This window comes from Stegostoma tigrinum, unplaced genomic scaffold (genome assembly GCF_030684315.1).
Source record: "Stegostoma tigrinum isolate sSteTig4 unplaced genomic scaffold, sSteTig4.hap1 scaffold_66, whole genome shotgun sequence".
Taxonomy (NCBI): domain Eukaryota; kingdom Metazoa; phylum Chordata; class Chondrichthyes; order Orectolobiformes; family Stegostomatidae; genus Stegostoma; species Stegostoma tigrinum.
In genome coordinates this window covers 1,956,530-1,974,964 of record NW_026728600.1, presented here as the reverse complement: position 1 = coordinate 1,974,964, position 18,435 = coordinate 1,956,530, and the positions used below count along the sequence as shown (strand labels likewise).

The 18,435-nt window shown below is 43.3% G+C and overlaps 1 pseudogene; it reads right to left on the bottom strand.

Annotated features, from left to right (window-relative positions):
• Window positions 1-3,036: 3,036 nt before the first annotated feature.
• LOC132209105 (U2 spliceosomal RNA) lies at window positions 3,037-3,217 on the bottom strand (annotated as a pseudogene).
• Window positions 3,218-18,435: the final 15,218 nt, after the last annotated feature.

The following is an 18,435-nucleotide window of genomic DNA, read 5'->3' as shown; positions in this document are numbered from 1 at the left end:
CCGTCCATGGGGAATGCAGTCTCTTCAGATCTTTACCAGGTGTCCATAGCAGTGACGGATCTCGTGATGAATACAAAAAACAAGACATGGTGTGATATCTGGTGTATATTTTCTATTTAGTCTGCTGTCCATTACTCCACATGTCAAGTTTGTTTTCGGAGACCCTCACGGACTTGCTGCAATCACAAGACACTGACCTGTTTAGAAAAACACAAATCCTTTTATGACCAAGCAAGTACCAGCTGTGGAGCATTACTGTACTCAACCCGGCACAAAGTGCAGAGTCTCGCAAGTAATTCTCCCCGAGCAGCAGACAGTGCCCGCTTATTATACTTCACAAAAGATATGATACTTAAAATGATTTCACAATTTATAATGGCATGATGCATAAAACAATTACTACAACAGACAAAAATAGGATACCAAGCAATTATTACATCAAAAACATAAAAGACCAGCTTATAGTATCGATTGCTAGTGAAGTAGCTGCGAATGGCAGTAGGCGATTTTTGAGTTGTTGTCCAAGATAGATTGTGATTTCAAGTTGCTAGTGTGTCTGGCTAGAACAAAGTCAGTGCCCTGGCCCCTTTGCCAGCGACAGAAGTTACATGCTTTAGAGGTTTCACACCCTTACAAATTTTCCCCACCTAACCCTATTCGAAACAACAGTTTGATTCTAATTTCAATTCAGTCAGGAAGCTTAAGACAGTGTCTGCATACCCATGTGTGAGAAGAAAAGGAGTTACAAAAGCTTTACACACCGCATTCCTGGCTGGGCAGGAAGCTTCAGGGTAGTGTCTGCATACCTATGTGTAGGTAGATAAGAGTTTACTTCTGTAAATTAAAGTCTTTTATCTGCATTTGATTCCTATACAGAGACTTTAATTTATAGAAGTATATAAATCAATGGGATGTCATCACATTAACATCTCACACAGAGACTGAGATATGGGCTAGTGACCTAGATTTGAATCACACCATTCCAGACGGTGGAATTTGATTTTTTTTTAAAATCTGGAATTAAGAATCTAATGATGACCGTGAATCTGTTGTCAGTGAGAAAAAGCCATCTGTTCACCTCTGTCCTTTTAGGGAAGAAAACTTCCATTCTTATCCAGTGATATCAAGATTCCATGAATGATTTTTTTTGAACAAAAAAAAACTCCTGCAAATACATTTATCTCTGTCTTAATTTATTTAGCAACCGACAGTTCAATCTGGTTGATGGTCACTTTCACTTCTAATCAAGTTGTGGCCGTTTCATGGTTGAAATAAAAACAATGCATGAATGGAACCACAGCTGTTCTCATAGGAACAATACATGCTCTGACATGTTTGAAAAAAATACCTCATCTCACTTATGAGCCAGATATCAAAGCTGACCAGATCCTGATGCAGTGTACCATGAAAGTGAAATTCTTCACCATCTTATCTACTTGTGTTGCGATTTCAGGGAGCGATGGACTTGAACCTCCCAATCTCCTGAACACCTTTGAGAATTTCATCAAACTGACCCCCAGTGGCAGGAATGGATAGGGTCAGCTTGGATTGATGCTCATAATTCAGGCTCAACAAATCTACTGGAGCATTTTGGGAATGTAATTAGTGGTGAGTGTGGCCACCTCTCTGTACTGTAGTGATACAGATCCCCTGATCCCAAATGGCTGACTGACAGTGTCGATGTCCCTGGGCTGATATCGAATGATTCTTTGGCCATGCTGTGTCAGGACCTCCTGACTGAATACTATCTCCCTTGCCCTGACTGAGAACTGTTTCCCTGAGAATTTGAGACGTGCCCATTTGGTCAAAACACATGTGTTTGTTGCCATAGCTGCTGACCAGCCCTTGACTGACTGCTGGTAATAACAATGCTAAGCTGCTTGGCTTATGCCTGTGATAAACACCAGGCAAGACAGGAGCACTGTGAGACATTAAGTTCTAGTTGAAACATCAAAGTGCAAAAATGTCAGGCAAGGGCAGAGATATTGCGGCATAACTCGTGTCAGGTGCTGAAAAGCTTGTAGAGTTCTTAGAGCAAGAATGTAATTTGTGGACAGGCAATTCTGCATCTTGATTTAGCATTTTTATTTAACTCTGGCTCATTTCGCTAGATTTGCAAATATCTCTCAGTCTGGCTAATGTGAGAGTTGGCTTTCGGAATAATGTGCCACTGACTGTCATTCACAGTTGTATCCCACATCAGTGAATTGGTAATCTGATTAAGCTCACAGGCCTTGGCATGAGAAAAATAAAGCAGTCACATGCACACTTGTTTGATTAGTTGCTCTGCACTCAAATGAAAAACGTGTGTTGTATATGCCATATCCTTTCCTGGCTCACAGTGTTTCCAAAATCTCTAGTTCAATACATCCCAAGTCATCATCAAAGTCAACACTAGTGAATACTTCGATAGCTTCATTTTTTTTTCTGAAATGCTATTTGTAATGAGGTAGTGTTGGCAGGCGATTTTCTTTTACTGCTGATGCCATGTGTGGATATTTGGGGATGGTGTTGGTGGGAAGGTGCGGCATTACCAGGGATGAGGCAATAACATCAGAGCAAGTGTTGAACATTCAAAAAAGGACAGATTAACAGTTACCTTGGAACAAGCATATTTGGAGAAAGTTGGGTGAGAGTACTGAGAGAAAGCACTTTGGCGGCATGGTGGCTCAGTGGTTAGCACTGCTGCCTCACAACACCAGGACCTGTGTTCGATTCTAGCAGACTGCCTGTGTGGAGTTTGCACATTCTCCCTGTGTCTGTGTGGGTTTTGTCAGGGTGCTGCCACAATCCAAAGATGTGCAGGTTAGGTGGTTGGCCATGTTAAATTGCCTGTAATGTTTAGGGAGGGGTAGATTAGGTGGGTTGTAGGTCTGGCTGGGATGCTCTGAGGTTTGGTGTGGACTTGTGGGGCTGAAGGGCCTGTTGAGCAGATGCTGGAGAATCCGAGATAACAAGGTGTAGAGCTGGATGAACATGGCAGGAAGGCCGACGTCTCATGCCTGGACCCTTCCTCAAATTTTGATGAGACTGTTTTTAGAATTGGTTCAAAGAGACTATAACCAGTCCTGGAAACACAGCAAATGGAGCAAGCTCCTACTTCTTACTCCAACAATCAGTTTAACATAGGGTCTTTAAATAAAGGACATATCAGATATTAAAACTAACAAGAATAAGTACAACCCACTGATGTCAACCAAGTCGGCCAAAAAGCAATGCCATTATAGTGCTGGACTACCTGAAGTCCCAGTTACCTTCCATATTTTCCATCAGCCTGACTGTGTGCAAAGACTTGTAAATCACTGCTGTCAGTTTTTACTGTTCCCAAAGTCCTGGGCTTCCAGACCAGGGCAAACAGTCAGTTTACACCAACACTTTTTCAGCACCTTTTCTATAAATCTCTCTTCGCAGTGAATGTAGATCATCGGAAAGGTACCAATCAGATGAGGTAGGGCAGAGCTGACGTCACCAACAAGCCTCATCAACCAGTTCCGCGACTGGTGGAGGGTCAGTGAGATTGCAGCAACAACCGGTACAGAATCGCACACTCAGAGAATGTCCCAGCACAGGGGAAGGTGCTTCAGCCTGTCACTGCATCAGCGATAATGTGAACTGCAGATGCTGGAGAATCCAAGATAACAAAGTGTGAAGCTGGATGAACACAGCAGGACAAGCAGCATCTCAGGGGCACAAAAGCTGACGTTTCGGGCCGAGACCCTTCATCAGAAAAGGGGGATGGGGAGAGGGAACTGGAATAAATAGGGAGAGATGGGGAGGCGGACTGAAGATGGAGAGAGGAGAAGATAGTTGGCTGTTGGTTTGTTCACCGAGTTTGGCAAATGAATTGCAAACGTTTCGTCTCCAGTCGAGAAGACATCATCAGTGCGTAGCTGCTGCTGTGTCGGAGAAGATAGGTGGAGAGGAGGCAGGCAGGTCAAAGAGGCAGGGATGGAGCCAGTAAAGGTGTGTGTAGGTGGGGAGGTAGGTAGGGGATAGGTCAGTCGGGAAGGACGGACTGGTCAAGGAGTCGGGATGAGGTTTGTAGGTATGAGATGGGGGCGCGGCTTGAGGTGGGAGGAGGGGACGGTGAGTGGAAGAACAGGTTAGGGAGGCGGGGACAAGCTGGGCTGGTTTTGGGATGCAGTGGCGGAAGGTGAGATTTTGAAGCTTGTGAAATACACATTGATACCATTGGGCTACAGGGTTCCCAAGCAAAATATGAGTTGCTATTCCTGTAACCTTCGGGTGGCATCATTGTGGCACTGCAGGATGCCCAGGACGGACATGTCATTTGCAGAATGGGAGGTGGAGTTGTTTAGTGTGAACCGAGCATGGGTGATCTGCAGAGTTGTCCCCAAGCCTCCCTTGGTTTCTCCGATGCAGCAGAGCCACAACGGGAACAGCGGATGCAGTATACCATATTAGCAGATGTGCGACCCGGGATTGAGATGAGGGGGGAGGGGTAGGGGAAGATGGAGCACTTTCTGCGGTTGCAGGGAAAAGTGCCAGGTGTGGTGAGGCTGGAGGAGAGTGTGGAGCAGACCAGAGAGTCACGGAGAGAGTAGTCCATCCGGAAGGCAGATAAGGGTGGGGACGGGGTGTGAGGGATGAGTTACGCAAAATGTGGGAGACACGGTCGAGGGAGTTCTCGACCACTGAGTGGGGGGAGGTTGCAGTCCTTGAAAAACGAGGACATCTGAGATGTACAGGGTGTGGAATTCCTCATCCTGGGAGCAGATCTGGCGCAATTGGGAATAGGGGATGGCATTTTTGCAGGAAGGTGGGTGGGAGGAGGTGTATTCCAGGTAGTTTTGAGAGTCAGTGGACTTGAAATGGATATTGGCTTCTAGGTTGTTGCCGGAGATGGAGACAGAGAGGTCCAGGAAGGAGGGAGAGGCGTTAGAGATGGCCCAGGTGAACTTAAGGTGGGTGGGGGGGGGGGGGGGGGGGTGGAAGGTGTCAGTGAAGTGAATGAACTGTTTGAGCACCTCGTGGATGCATGAGGCGGCGTTGATGTAGCCATCACTGTAATGGAGGAAGAGGTGGAGTTTAGGGCCTGTGAAAGTATGGAAGAGGGATTGTTCCACATAACTTACAAAGAGGGAGGCACAGCTTGGGTCCATGCAGGTACCCATGGCCACCCCCTTTGTCTGTAGGTAGTGGGAGGAATTGAAAGAGAAGTTGTTGAGGGTGAGGAAGAGTTCGGCAAGGCGGATGAGGGTGTCAGCGGAGGGGGACTGGTTGGGCCTGTGGGAGAGGAAGAAGCGGATGACCTTTAGGCCATCTGTATTGGGAATGCGGGTTCATAGGGATTGGATGTCCATGGTAAAGATGAGGGTGTTGGGGACTGGGGAATTGTAAGTTTTGTAGGAGATGGAGAGCATGGGTGGTGTCACAGACGTAGGTAGGGAGTTCCTGGGCGAAATGTGAAAAGATGAATTCCAATGAGGTGGAGATCCGTTCGGTGGGGCAGGAGCAGGCAGAGATAATGGGTCAACCAGGGCAGGCAGGTTTGTGGATTTTGGGAAGGAGATAGAAACAGCCGTTGCAGGGTTGGGGAATGATGAGGTTGGAGGCTGTGGGTGGAAGGTCACCTGAGGTGATGAGGTTGTGGGTTGTTTGGGAGATGATGGTTTGGTGGTCGGGCGTGGGGTCATGATTAAGGGGGCAGTAGGAGGTGGTGTTGGAGAGTTGGCGTGTAACCTCAGTGATGTAGAGGTCAGTGTGCCATACGACAACTGTGCCTCCCTTGTCCATGGGTTTTATGGTGAGGTTGGGATTGGAGCAGAGGGCTGTACGTTCTGCAGGGAAGAGGTTGGAGTGAGTGCGAGGGGTGTAGAGGTCTGAGAGAGGGAGGGTCTGAGCTTGGGTAGGCTGGATTGCATTGCCTGGAGTTGCCGTCGCATTGCTGCGAGTGTGTGTTTCAGGAGTTGCAGGGAAAGATGCTTCTGAAGTGTCTTAATGTTCTGGATGTAGACATTGTCACATCTGGGGACAAATTGGGAAGGCTTGAATGTGGACTGTAGTCCAATGGGGATGATCTGGTTCCTTAGGCAGGTACTAAGAAAGGTAACGTGGCTGTAGTACCTGGTTTGCTGCAGGATATGGTCGAGCAGTCTCAAGGCCGAATAGAGCAGTTTTTGGCCACTTTTCCAGGGTAATGGTGAGACTGCATTAGGCTGTGGGCACGATGAAATCAGAAGCCATCCAGAGATGATTGACTGAAGTGGTTCTTTTGAGAAGTATTTATCTTCTGAGGAAATCATGACCAGACTGGCCCTGGATTTATTGCACTTTAGGCGAATGACACATGATCTTGTTTTGAACGCAAAATATTGCGAGCAGTCTTTTCAAGTTGAATGCTGAAACAATATTTCCATTTGTGCACGAGATTACCACCAGTGGATGGACTGTAAAACTGGACAATATCTCAGTTAGACAATGGTGACTTGTTTATTTTACCCTTTCAAAGGATCGTGTGTTTATGGAAGTCTTTCCAGAGAGAGATGGAAGATAAGTTATTGAATATTCGTCAGGGAGTGGCAGACAGATTCATGACTAAGAATAACACACCAATTTTAGCAGGGGTGGAGAGGAACGTTTATTTGAGGCCACATCATTCAAAAGCTCACCACATGGTGAACTTGGTTTGATTTTTCTAATCACTTACTCCTGATCCAAGTTTTCACATGGCCATGAAGGCTCTCCCTTTCAGAATGATGGGTACAACTTCCAAATACGATTTTTAAATGACACTATGAAAATGCTCAGGAAAGCTTCATGGTTTTTCAGAAAGATCAGAGACATAGAACAAAGCTAAAATCTCAATAAAACTGCTTTAGTAAACAGATTGGGCTGAATATATGTCTTTAATAGTACAGATTACTTTTATTTGTACTGTTGAGATGACTTTTGTTGGCAAGACCTGCATTTCTTGCCTCTGTCTAATTTCCATTCAGAATATGATGGTGAAACCCAGGGACACTAACATATGTTACATGGAGGCGTTCAGGATTCTGAAGAAGTGTCAGTGAATGGACAATGATATAGATTCAAGCCAGGATGCTGTGTGGTCTTTGAGATTGTAAGCCTCATCACTTGATGCTCACAACACATGGAAATTGTGATCAGAGATAATGGGAACTGCAGATGCTGGTGAATCCAAGATAACAAAGTGTGAAGCTTGATGAACACAGCAGGTCAAACAGCATCTCAGGAGCACAAAAGCTGACATATTATGGAAATTGTGAGACTGCTTTTTCTGTTTTCAAAAATTAAGGTCAGAGAGCCATTCAGCAGAAAAACAGAACCTTCAGCTCACCATGTCTATTCCAATCAAAAAAACAGAACTACATTAATCACACTTATCTTGAAGTCGACACCCACGAGGCATGGCATTTTGAGTGCTTCTCCAGCTGCTTCAAAAGATGCTGCGTTATCTTTAATGATCTGTGACCTGAGCTGTGATTTGTCTTTTTCTTTCACATTATGCATGAACTGCATTTTGCAAATATATCCCATGACATCAAAGACAGCAATTAGCTCTATAGATCAATAATTTTTCTGGATAATCAGACTTTTTTAAAAATTCATTTGGGATTCTAGTGTAGCTAGACCGGCATTAATTGACCTTGAAAACTTCCAGCTAGAAGTTCACCAAATTGGAAATGTAGTGGACACTGAAAAAGGTTACTTCAGAGTACAATGGGATCTTGATCAGATGGGTCAATGGACCAAGGAATGGTAGGCAGATTTAATTTGAATAAATCTGAGGTGTTGCATTTTGGAAATCAAATTAGGGCAGCACTTGTACTCTAAATGGTAAGGCTCTATGGAGTATTGCTGAGTGATGAATCCTGGTGTGCAGGCGCTTTGTTCCTTGAAAGGGGATTTAGAGATAGATAGGATAGTAAAGAGAGCATTTAACATAGAACATAGAATATTACAGTGCAGTACAGGCCCTTCAGCCCTCGATTTTGTGCCGAAATGTGAAACAATCTGAAGTCCGTCTAAACTACACGATTCCATTATCATCCATATGTTTATCCAATGACCATTTAAATGCCCTTAAAGTTGGGAGTCTACTCCTGTTGCATTTGGTACAACTTGCCTTTATTGGTCAGTGCGTTGCGTGTAGTTGTTGGGAGGTCCTGTTGTGGCTGTACACTGGTTAGGCCACTTTTGGAATATTGCATGCAATTCTCATCTCCCTGCTATCGGAAGGATGTTGTGAAATTTGAAAAGGTTCAGAAAATATTTATAAGGATGTTACCTGGGTTGGACGGTTTGAGCTGCAGGGAGAAACTGAATAGGCTTTTGCCTGGAGTTTCGGAGGCTGAGGGGTGACCTTACTGAGATTTATAAAGTCAGGAGGAGAATAGATAGGATATCTAGACAAGGTGTTTTCAGCGGGGTGGGAAGTCCAAAATTAGGGGTGCGAGTTTAAGGTGAGCTGGAAAAGATTTTCAGGAACCTCAGGGGTAACTTTTTCAGACAGAGGGAGGTGAGTGTGTGGAATGAGCTGCAAGGGGAAGTAATGGAGTTTGGTACAATTACAACATTTGAAAAGATGGGTATGTGATTAGGAAAGGTTTAGAAGGATACGGGTCAAAAGCTAGCAAATGGGAGAAGATTTATTGGGTAAATGTAATTGGGATGGGTGAAGTGAACTGAAGCCTCTGTTTCCATTCTTCACAACTTTCTGACTCTATGATTTGGTGAATTTCTGATGAATAGTTACACACAGGATATTTGTCGCTGGAAGTTGATTATCTCTTTGAATATCAAGGTGGTGCTTTTGGATTGCGTCCTGTTGGAGATAATTCCTGCCCGGCAACACTGAAGAACTGTTCTTGTTAGCCATTCATCAGCTAAACCTGAATAGTGCCTCATATTTTGGAATAACGACATAGACTACTGCAGGAACTGAGGACTGTGAAACGGTGCTGAGGAATATGATCTGTTAGTCTGTGAGCAAACAGAAACTTTCTCTTTGGAAATGCATATTCGAGTGGCACAAACGTGGAACCAGATCATGGAAGCAGCACTGGAGGGGAGTGGGGATTAAGAACCGGCAGGAAAACAAATACATCCCAAAAATATGCACATGGGCAGAAGGAGTTTGTTCTTCTTTTGAGGAATGACACCATAACAGCTAAAATATTTTATTCTAATGAAGGGAAAGCTGTATCCATTTTATTGGTTTCATTAAAATAATGGCGATAAACAGCTGGAATAATCTTGCACTGACCATTTTAAAAATCCTGTATATCTTCAGAGATAGCTGGGCTGTCCTCGGCTGAGTAAGTGCTGATATTGTCTGAGTGATGCTGTTTTGAAACACTTTCTGAGCACATTTGATGGAACAGACAAACAAGTGCCATTGGCCAGTACTTCAGAATACATCAGACCTTTCATGGCTGCTCCCACACAGAACCATACAATTGAGAAAAGGCCCATTGAGACTACACCACCAGGTGCTGATCCAAATGCTTTTAAAGTTTGGGATGTTACCTGCCTCAACCACCCTCCTAAGCAGTGCATTCCAGACACCAACTAGCCTCATCACAAATAGGACAAACATCTGCTGACAGAATCAGAAGTCCGTACCGAAAAAAAGCTTTGGAATATTGTGAGAACAATGAGCACAGTGTTCTGTACTTTCACTCTTTAGTGTTTTAGCTCATGTTCCAACATCATTTGAAGTGAGATCAGAGTAACTTCCCATGCCACCCATGTTACTTCACTCAATGTGGCATTATGGACCCTGAACAAAAATGTGATCAATGCAAATTGGAGACAATCCTGCACTGGTAATGTCCTCGACTGGACAATGGGAAATCAATCTCTGAAAGTTGTCATTCAAGTCACTTGTCCTTCTGGATAGGCACTAAATTGCTGTTCCTTGACTATAATGTATTGAAAAAAAAATCCTGGAATCCCTAACAAACAGCTCTGTGTGCACGTCTGCAGCATTTGGATTGGAAGTGTTTCAGGAAGGTAGCTAGCTGTTACTTTCTCCAGAGCAATTGGTGATGGCAAATAAACTCAGTCTTTGCCAGTGCCTGCTAAAACCCATGGTTGAGTGCGTCCTATTAAAAATATCAAGATATTTTATGTTTTCAAAGTTGAGCCCAAAGTCTCAGAAAGGTAAGACTTTGCTGGACCAGTGTAACCCCAGCGACATCAGGAGCATGGTATGACATTGAGTTGAGGATCCACATTGTTTTCAATAAGAGGACTGATCGTGCGATATCAGTGCCACTGAGTTCAAACTTTTCATGGCAATTATCTCAATGTAACATGCCATCGATACTTGGGATCTTTATTAAAGAAACTTTGCAATGTCTCCTTTCATGACCATTCAAAAATACTTGAAGTTCAACTCAAATGGCAGCTTCACTGTCCTGATTCAGATCAGACAAATTGTGACAGTCCAAAAGAAAGAAAAGAAATGCTGGGATAAAAATTATCATGTCCAGCAGCATCTGCAATCTGACTTTTTCAGAACAGATTCATCACAGACCAGATCTATTAACTCAAAATCTGTCTCCAGATGTTGCCTCATATATTGTGTTTCTCCACTAACCTCTATTTCAGGTTTCCTTAATCTCCAGAATTTTGCTTTTCTTGATAGGTCCAGATGTTGAACTTGGTTGTATTTGGACAATATCGTCCATTCCTGATTCTGTGAGAGCCATTGAGCTGGTAACAGGTGGAATACACGAGTGTCTGTTTCTTTATTAAAAACATTTCCTGAATATCTTCCTCAATGCAGGAATTTCAGGAAATTGATTTTGATTGAAAGTACATTTCCGAGGCACCTGCACTTCATGAGACCACAGAAATAGATTACTCATGACGGCACAATCCGTGCCCTTTTCTGAAAGTGTTTCCCCTCAGACTCTGAAACATTTTCATACAAATCTCAGAATAATTACTGCAAGATGGAGGTCACTCAGCCCATCATCTCTGCACCAGCTGGCGGTGAACTACATCCCTACTATCATTATCCTGTAAAATCCCTATACACCTAACATTTTGAAATCCCAAAATGTCAGCTTTTCTGCTCCTAAGATGCTACTTGGCCTGTTGTGTTCATCCAGCTCTAAACTTTGTTATTTTGAAATCTTTGTCTGCTTTTATTTCTGAATATCCTGTGCGTATATGAACATTTTTATCAATTTGCATACCCCATGATTAAACAGTGTTGACATAAAATATAATTTCCTATTACATTTAAAATTATCATGGTGTGTTCATATTGTTGTTTGGCATTCCATCTCCCAAATATAACCTGTTTCCATGCTCTGCATTACATTTCATTCCATCTGTCAGAATAAGTGCTAGCTAAATACTGGTGACATTGGGATATCACTGCGCTCCGCTCCAGTCTCCACAGCCACTGCCCCCATTCCTCTCTGTCTCCGAACCAATGTCACATTCATTCTGTCCCTGGCTCTTTAGTCCATGGGCTTTAATGAACAGCATCATTGTACACACCACATTTGATTTTAGTTTTGGTCAATTGAATCAAGAAATGTAAATGTCACTGCTTTAAAGCACATAAACTGCAATGAAGAACTTTGTATCTTCAACATACAACGTTGTTTTATTACATCAGTGAGAAATCCACACTTTCTCTGCAAGGCCAACCCAATTTTGCTCAGCATTTTTTTTGTACAGTCAGCACAGTAATGACATTTTGCTTGTTTTTTTTTGTGGGGGGTGCGTCGTGTATTGATGCAGGTGGTTACAGCATTGCACGTGGACAACAAGGCAGAGCCACTTAACCTGCAAAATGAAAACACCCATCATTCTCCCTCACCACATACATCTTTAGAGCAAATGGTGATGGAATATACGACAAATAGCCAATGATGTTAACATCCAATCCAGCCCAGTTTCAATTGTGAACCGAAGGTTCACTGTAGGTGTATTGAAAGGGGTTAACTGAAACTGTTTGTTCAGTGACTTTGCTTGATGTCAGTCTCTATGGATTCTAACTGCATCACAGGAAGCTTTCCCTCTCCTATAACTAAGGCACTCTGTTCAATGTCTTATCCCGTAGGATAAGCGGGAGCATCAGCGACAGCACTAACAGGGTTCGGCAGCTGCAAAGAGAGGGGGCGGAGAGAACAGAATCTGAGAACAATAGACTGGGATGTTAAAACAAGGGATCAGAATCTGAGAACAATAGACTGGAATGTTACAACAATGGATCAGATTCTGAGAACAATAGACTGAAATGTTACAACAATGGATCAGAATCTGAGAACAATAGACTGGAATGTTACAACAATGTATCAGAATCTGAGAACAATAGACTGGAATGTTACAACAATGGATCAGAATCTGAAAACAATAGACTGGAATGTTACAACAATGGACAGGAGTTTATCCTGGGGTCTATTCTTACTTAGCACATCTCGGTTGACATTACCAGATTGGATAGAAGGTGTACTGATGATTATTCAGGCTGGTTACTATCCCATTCTCGCTGTTGTTGGTGTTCCTGGTAAGCCTTTCTATCACTGTCCAGTCACTACTTCCGCAAGGCATATGCAACTTTGTTGCTGTTTCTGTTACCTGTATTTGGAAAAGATGGAAACAATTACCTTCAGTTTCAATTAAAACCTCGCTTCATTGTCCATGAATTTCAGACTCATCCTTCGCAAGCATCTGAGAACAAGGCTTGTTCAGAACATTGAGGGCCTTTATTAATTTATGTCTTACTATTGTCTCAATCACCAAATTTGTCCAACGTGAGCTCCATAATATCTGCACTCTCCCCCTCTGCCTCTGTGCTGTGGCTGGATGAACTATTATCTATGCCTTTGTAAAATTAAGACTTTATGGTTCCAGCTGTCTTCTGACCAGTCTTCCAAGTTACAAATAATTTGATCACACCCTTGTTCTTGTTTTCAAAGTAACTAGCGATAGGGGCACCATGTTAGAGTAGTTAAGTCACTCAGCAGGTAATGCAGAGACACTGGTTATTACATGATAGATACTGTTTCAAATCCTACCACAATTGGTGGTAGAACTTTCATTCTAATGATAAGAATTGTAACCAAGGCCAGTTTCACTAACAGCAACCATAAAACCAGCAGCAATTTGTCAAAAAAATAACCTATCTCATTTCACTGATCTCCTCTGGTAAAGAAATCTAACGTTATTACCCGGGCTGGGTTAAGTGTGAATTCAGACCCACAAAATGTGTTTGGCTTCAAACTGCCTTGTAGAATGGTCACAGCTAAAGGTAATTAATGATGGTCATCAAATGCTTCTTTTGCCATTGATTTCGTCATCCCATGAAATTTATTTTTAAAAAAGCGGGAAAACCAAAGAAAGAAATGTGTCAGAGATCTGAAACAAAAATAAAACAAAGTGCTGAGGAAAGTGAACAGTTTGGCAGGCTCTGATGAAATAAAAGCGGAGTTAACATTTCAAGTCGACTGAACAAACATCAGAACTGAAATCTGCGGGCAAATATTGTGACTTATGCTGGTGGCAGGGATGTTTGTTTTGAAGGGGGAAGGAGTGAGTTGAATAAATTGAGAAAGAGACAGCGAGAGAAAAATATAAGCAAAAATAGGGATTGCTGATGATCCGGTGGGATGGAAATAAAATGTGAAATTAATTACATTTTTTTGCCTTTTCCCATATTCCTGAATATCATGCCCATGTAGATATACTTCTAAGTCCCTGCTTAAAGTAAGCTGTGTCACCTCAGTCTGTCTTTCCTGAATGTGGTCATCTTCTTTATGCATTAATGGTTTGTGGGTGTGACTGGCTGGGCCAGCATTTACTTCCCTTTCCTCGTTGCCCTTGAGAAGGTGTTTGTGAGCATTTTTCTTGCATCTCTACTGTACATATGCTGTATATTGCTGTAAATAGGTCTGTCCTGTGTCATTTCTGTGAGACTTTGTGGTGATTGATATATCTGAGTGGCTGGTTTGGTCATTCCAAATTATAGTTGAGGGTCAACCACATTGCTGTTGGTCTGGAGCAACATGTAGGCCAGGCCAGGTAAGGATGGCAGATTTCCTTCCCTGAAGACCATTAGTGAGCCGAGTGTTTTTTTTTACTCAATGTTCAATGATGGCTTAATAGTTTCATCATTCCAGGTATTTCAATGAATTCAAATTCCACAATTTGCTGTGGTGGGATTTGAATCAGGGTGTGGGTCATTACCTGGGTCCTTGGATTAATAGTCTAGAAATAATTCCACAAGGCCATCTCATCCCCAACATCCCCTGTCAACTCCAGCAGCAATAGTGGTGTTGCTGTTACTGTGACTGTGGTACAGAAAATTGTGCAATTACATTGTCAACTGCTTGTATTCAGTGTGGGCACATTAAAATTTCAGGTCACTGTGACCGTGCAGAGATATAACGGTTTCTCAGCCAGGAAAGTAAACTAAGGAGAGGAAGGTATTTTCAACGCTGAGAGAGTGTGCCATGTATGCACCAGGGAGAGGCCAGTGCTGACAAAGGGCATCAAGTGAACTGGTTTCATTCCAGAACTTCCTCAGAGATAGTAGGAACTGCCGATGCTGCAATCTGAGATAACAAGGTGTAGAGTTGGATGAACACAGCAGGTAGAGTTGGATGAACACAGCAGGTCAGGCACTATCAAAGGATCGGGAAAGCCGACATTGTGGGATTTCAAAATGTCAGGTAAATATTCTGGCTGGGAGGTTTGCTGGTGTCACTCAGGACGATTTAAATTAGCTTGGCAGGGGTGTGGGAATCAATGCAAAGTGAATGGGCTGAAAGGGAACTAGAGAATAGAGCCAGTAAGGCTCAGAGAAAGAACAGACTGGGTGTAGTTGCTGATCAAAGCGGATCTAGTAGACTGAAGTTCACCTGTTTCAATGCAAGAAGTGTAACAGGTAGGGCAGGAGAACTTCGAGCTTGGTTTAGTACTGAGAACTATGATGTTGTTGCTATTACAGAGACTTAGTTAAGGGAGGAACAGGATTGATAGCTTAATGTACCAGGATACAGGCGTTTCAGGCAGGATTGAGGTGGATATATAATGGGTGGGGGAGTTGCACCACTTGCTAAGGGGAATATCACAGCTGTGCTGTTGGAGAACACCTCGGATGGCTCATGCAGCGAGGCAATATGGGTAGAGCTCAGGAACAGGAAGGGTGCAATCATATTGTTTGGGATTTACTCCCAACAGCCAGCAGGAGATCGAAGAACAGACATGGAACCAGGTTTTGGTAAGCTGTAAAAGTAACAGGGTTGTTGTCATTGGTGATTTTAACTTCCAATATATTGACTGGGACTCACTTAGTGCTTGAGGCTCGGATGGGGCAGAACATTCAAGAGGGATTCTTGAAACATTGTGTAGACAGTCCATCTTGGAAAGGGGCCGTCCTGGAATTAGTATTGGGGAATGAACCTGCCCAGGCGGTCGATGTCTCAGTAACTCAGAAACGGTGATCACAATTCAGTCAGCTAAAGGTTACTGATGGATAATGATAGGTGTAATTGTTGAGTGAATGTGCTAAGTTGGGGAAAGGCTAATTGTAACAATATTAGGCAGGAACTGAAGAATGTAGATTGGGACAGATGTTTGAGAGCAAATTAACATCTGGTATGTGGGAGCTTACAGGGGTAAGTTGTTGGGAACTCAGGAAAAGCACACTATTGTAGGATGAAGGATAGGTATCAAAAGTTTAGGGAGCCTTGGATAACGAGACTTATTGTGAGCCTAATCAAAAAGAGAAAGGAAGCATTTATTAAGGCCAGGAGGCTGGGATTAAATGAAGCAGGGGTGGAATACAAGGAAAGATGAAAGAAATTTAAGTGAGGAGTCAAGACGGCTAAAAAGGGGTCATGAAAAGTCATTGACCAACAAGGTTAAGGAAAATCCCATCTATACATACAAAGAGCAAGAAGGTAGCCAGGCAGAGGGATGGCCCACTCAAGGACAGGGAAGGGAATTTATATGTGGAGCCAGAGGAATATGGCGAGGTATTAAATGAGTACTTTGTGTCAATATTCACCATAGAGAAGGACTTGGTGGATGATGACCCTGGGGAAGAGTGTGTAGATAGTTTGGGTCACTTTGAGATCAAAAGTGTGGCGTTCCTCAGGAATCAGCGTTGGTACCTTTGCTATCTGTAATATATCTGAATGATTTGGAGGAGAATATAACTTGTCTGATTAGTAAGTTTGCTGATGACACAAAGGTTGTTGGAATTACGGACAGCAATGAGGACTGTCAAAGGACACAGCTGAATAGAGATATGTTGGTGACTTGGGCAGATAGATGGCAGATGGAGTTCAATTCGGAAGCATGTGAGATAATGCATTTTGAAAGGACTGATCCAGATGGAAAATGTCCAGTAAATGGCAGAACCCTGAAGAACACTCATAGGCAGTGGGATCTGTGTGTCCAGATACACAGGTCACTGAAAATGGCTACGCAGGTGGAAAAGGTAGTCAACAAGGCATATGGCATGCCTACCTTCATTGGCCTGGGCATTAAGTTTAAAAATTGGCAGGAATGTTGCAGCCTGTCCTGTCTCAGAGACCATTGAAGAGTTCAACAAGGGTCTGGAGTCACTTTTAGGACATACCAGGAAAGCACAGTAGATTTGCATCCTGAAAGTACATTGTTGAAGCACATTGGTTTTAACAATCGATATTGGTTTCAAGGCCCACTTTGCCTCACACCAGATTTGAAATTTCGGTATTTTGTTAACTGTTCTTAACATTCCTTGGCTGCAAAAACATTAGCCTGGTCTGGATTACTAATCTAATGATATTTCCACAACAGCACCATCTCCACATGGGGACCCATCACCAATAATATCTCCAGTCTTCACTTCTGCCTCAGTGCTGTTTATGAATAAATCATAATCTGCTCCTTTCCAGTTGCAGTTCTCTTCTGGCCACACTAGCAGTTACTAAAATTTTGACTGGAGACTGGTTCTTGTCTCTACCTGGACCTATGCCAGTTGCAAAGTGTGAAGACAGTTTGATTCTAAAATGAGGTGGTTACAGCTCTGTGTCACTGGTTTCAGAATAACCTGTCAATGGTCATCAAATGGCAGTTTCATTGAATGGTTTAGATTCTAGAACTCTCCGAGCAGGAGTGGGTGCCATGTCAATCATCTCCTAAGTGCAGTGCTCCGATGTATTCAGTTGGTGACAGAGGCATCTCTCTTCACCCCAACCCCACTGACCCACTGCTGGGTGGGATACATTACTCTGTCTCCAATGAAGAAGATACAGAAAAACTTCCAGAAATTCCACAGGGCAGAGTGAATGTGAAAATGAGTAACTGTGGGAGATTAGAATTAATAAAGAGGAATTGCTCAAAACTATTTGAACTGAAGTTTGGTACTTTGCTCTGGTATGTCCCAGAGAATACATGGAGGTGGGAATAGAGCTAGTGAAAGAGTTACAGGGTCAGACAGCTCTTCAGTCCAACCAGTCCATGTCAAACATAATCCCAAACTATCCTAGTCCCACCTGCCTGGGCTTGACCAGGCTTGGAGGGCCGAATTTTCTTTGTTCTTTGATCTTTGTAAGTTCCCTTCTAAGTTGTTCCCCTCTCAGCTTTGATCTTAACATTTGACTTTTGGCCTCCCCTCCCCCTGAGAAATGGACCTTGGTTATTCAGAATATTCATGGAATTGAAATTTTATAAACTTCTGTCATGTCAATCCCTCAGCCTCTGACACCCCAAGGGAAAACCTTTCAAACTATTCGGCCTCTCCCTCCAGTTCAAACCCTCCAGTCGAGGAACATCATTGTAAATCTTTTTTCTGCACCCTCTCAAAAATAACAACTTACTTCCTTTAGCAGAGCCAACCGATATGTGCGCAGTATTCTTAAAGTGGCCTCATCAATGTCCTGTACAGGAGCAACATGCCATCACAACCCCTATACCCAATGCTCTGACTGATTAGGGCAATCATGGCAAATGTGTCCTTCCCTACCCTGTCTCACATGCTACTCCACTTTCAAGGAACTATGTGTGTGCACTAAAGTTCTCCTTATTCAGCAACAGTCCCCAGGGTCTCAGCATTAAATGTATAAGACCATAGGACGATACGACAAAGGAGTGGAAGTAAGGCCATTCGGCCCATCAAGTCCACTCTACCTTTTAAATCATGGCTGATGGGCATTTCAACTCCACTTCCCTGCACTCTCCCTGTAGCCCTTGATTCCTTGTGAGATCAAGAATTTGTCGATCTCTGTTTTGAAGGCATCCAACGTCCTGGCCTCCACTGCACTCCGTGGCAATGAATTCCACAAGCCCACCACTCTCTGGCTGAAGAAATGTTGTCTCATTTCAGTTTTAAATTTATCGCCTCTAATTTTAAGGCTGTGCCCACGGGTCAAAGAACAAAGAAATTTACAGCACAGGAACAGGCCCTTCGGCCCTCCAAGCCTACGCCACTCAAGG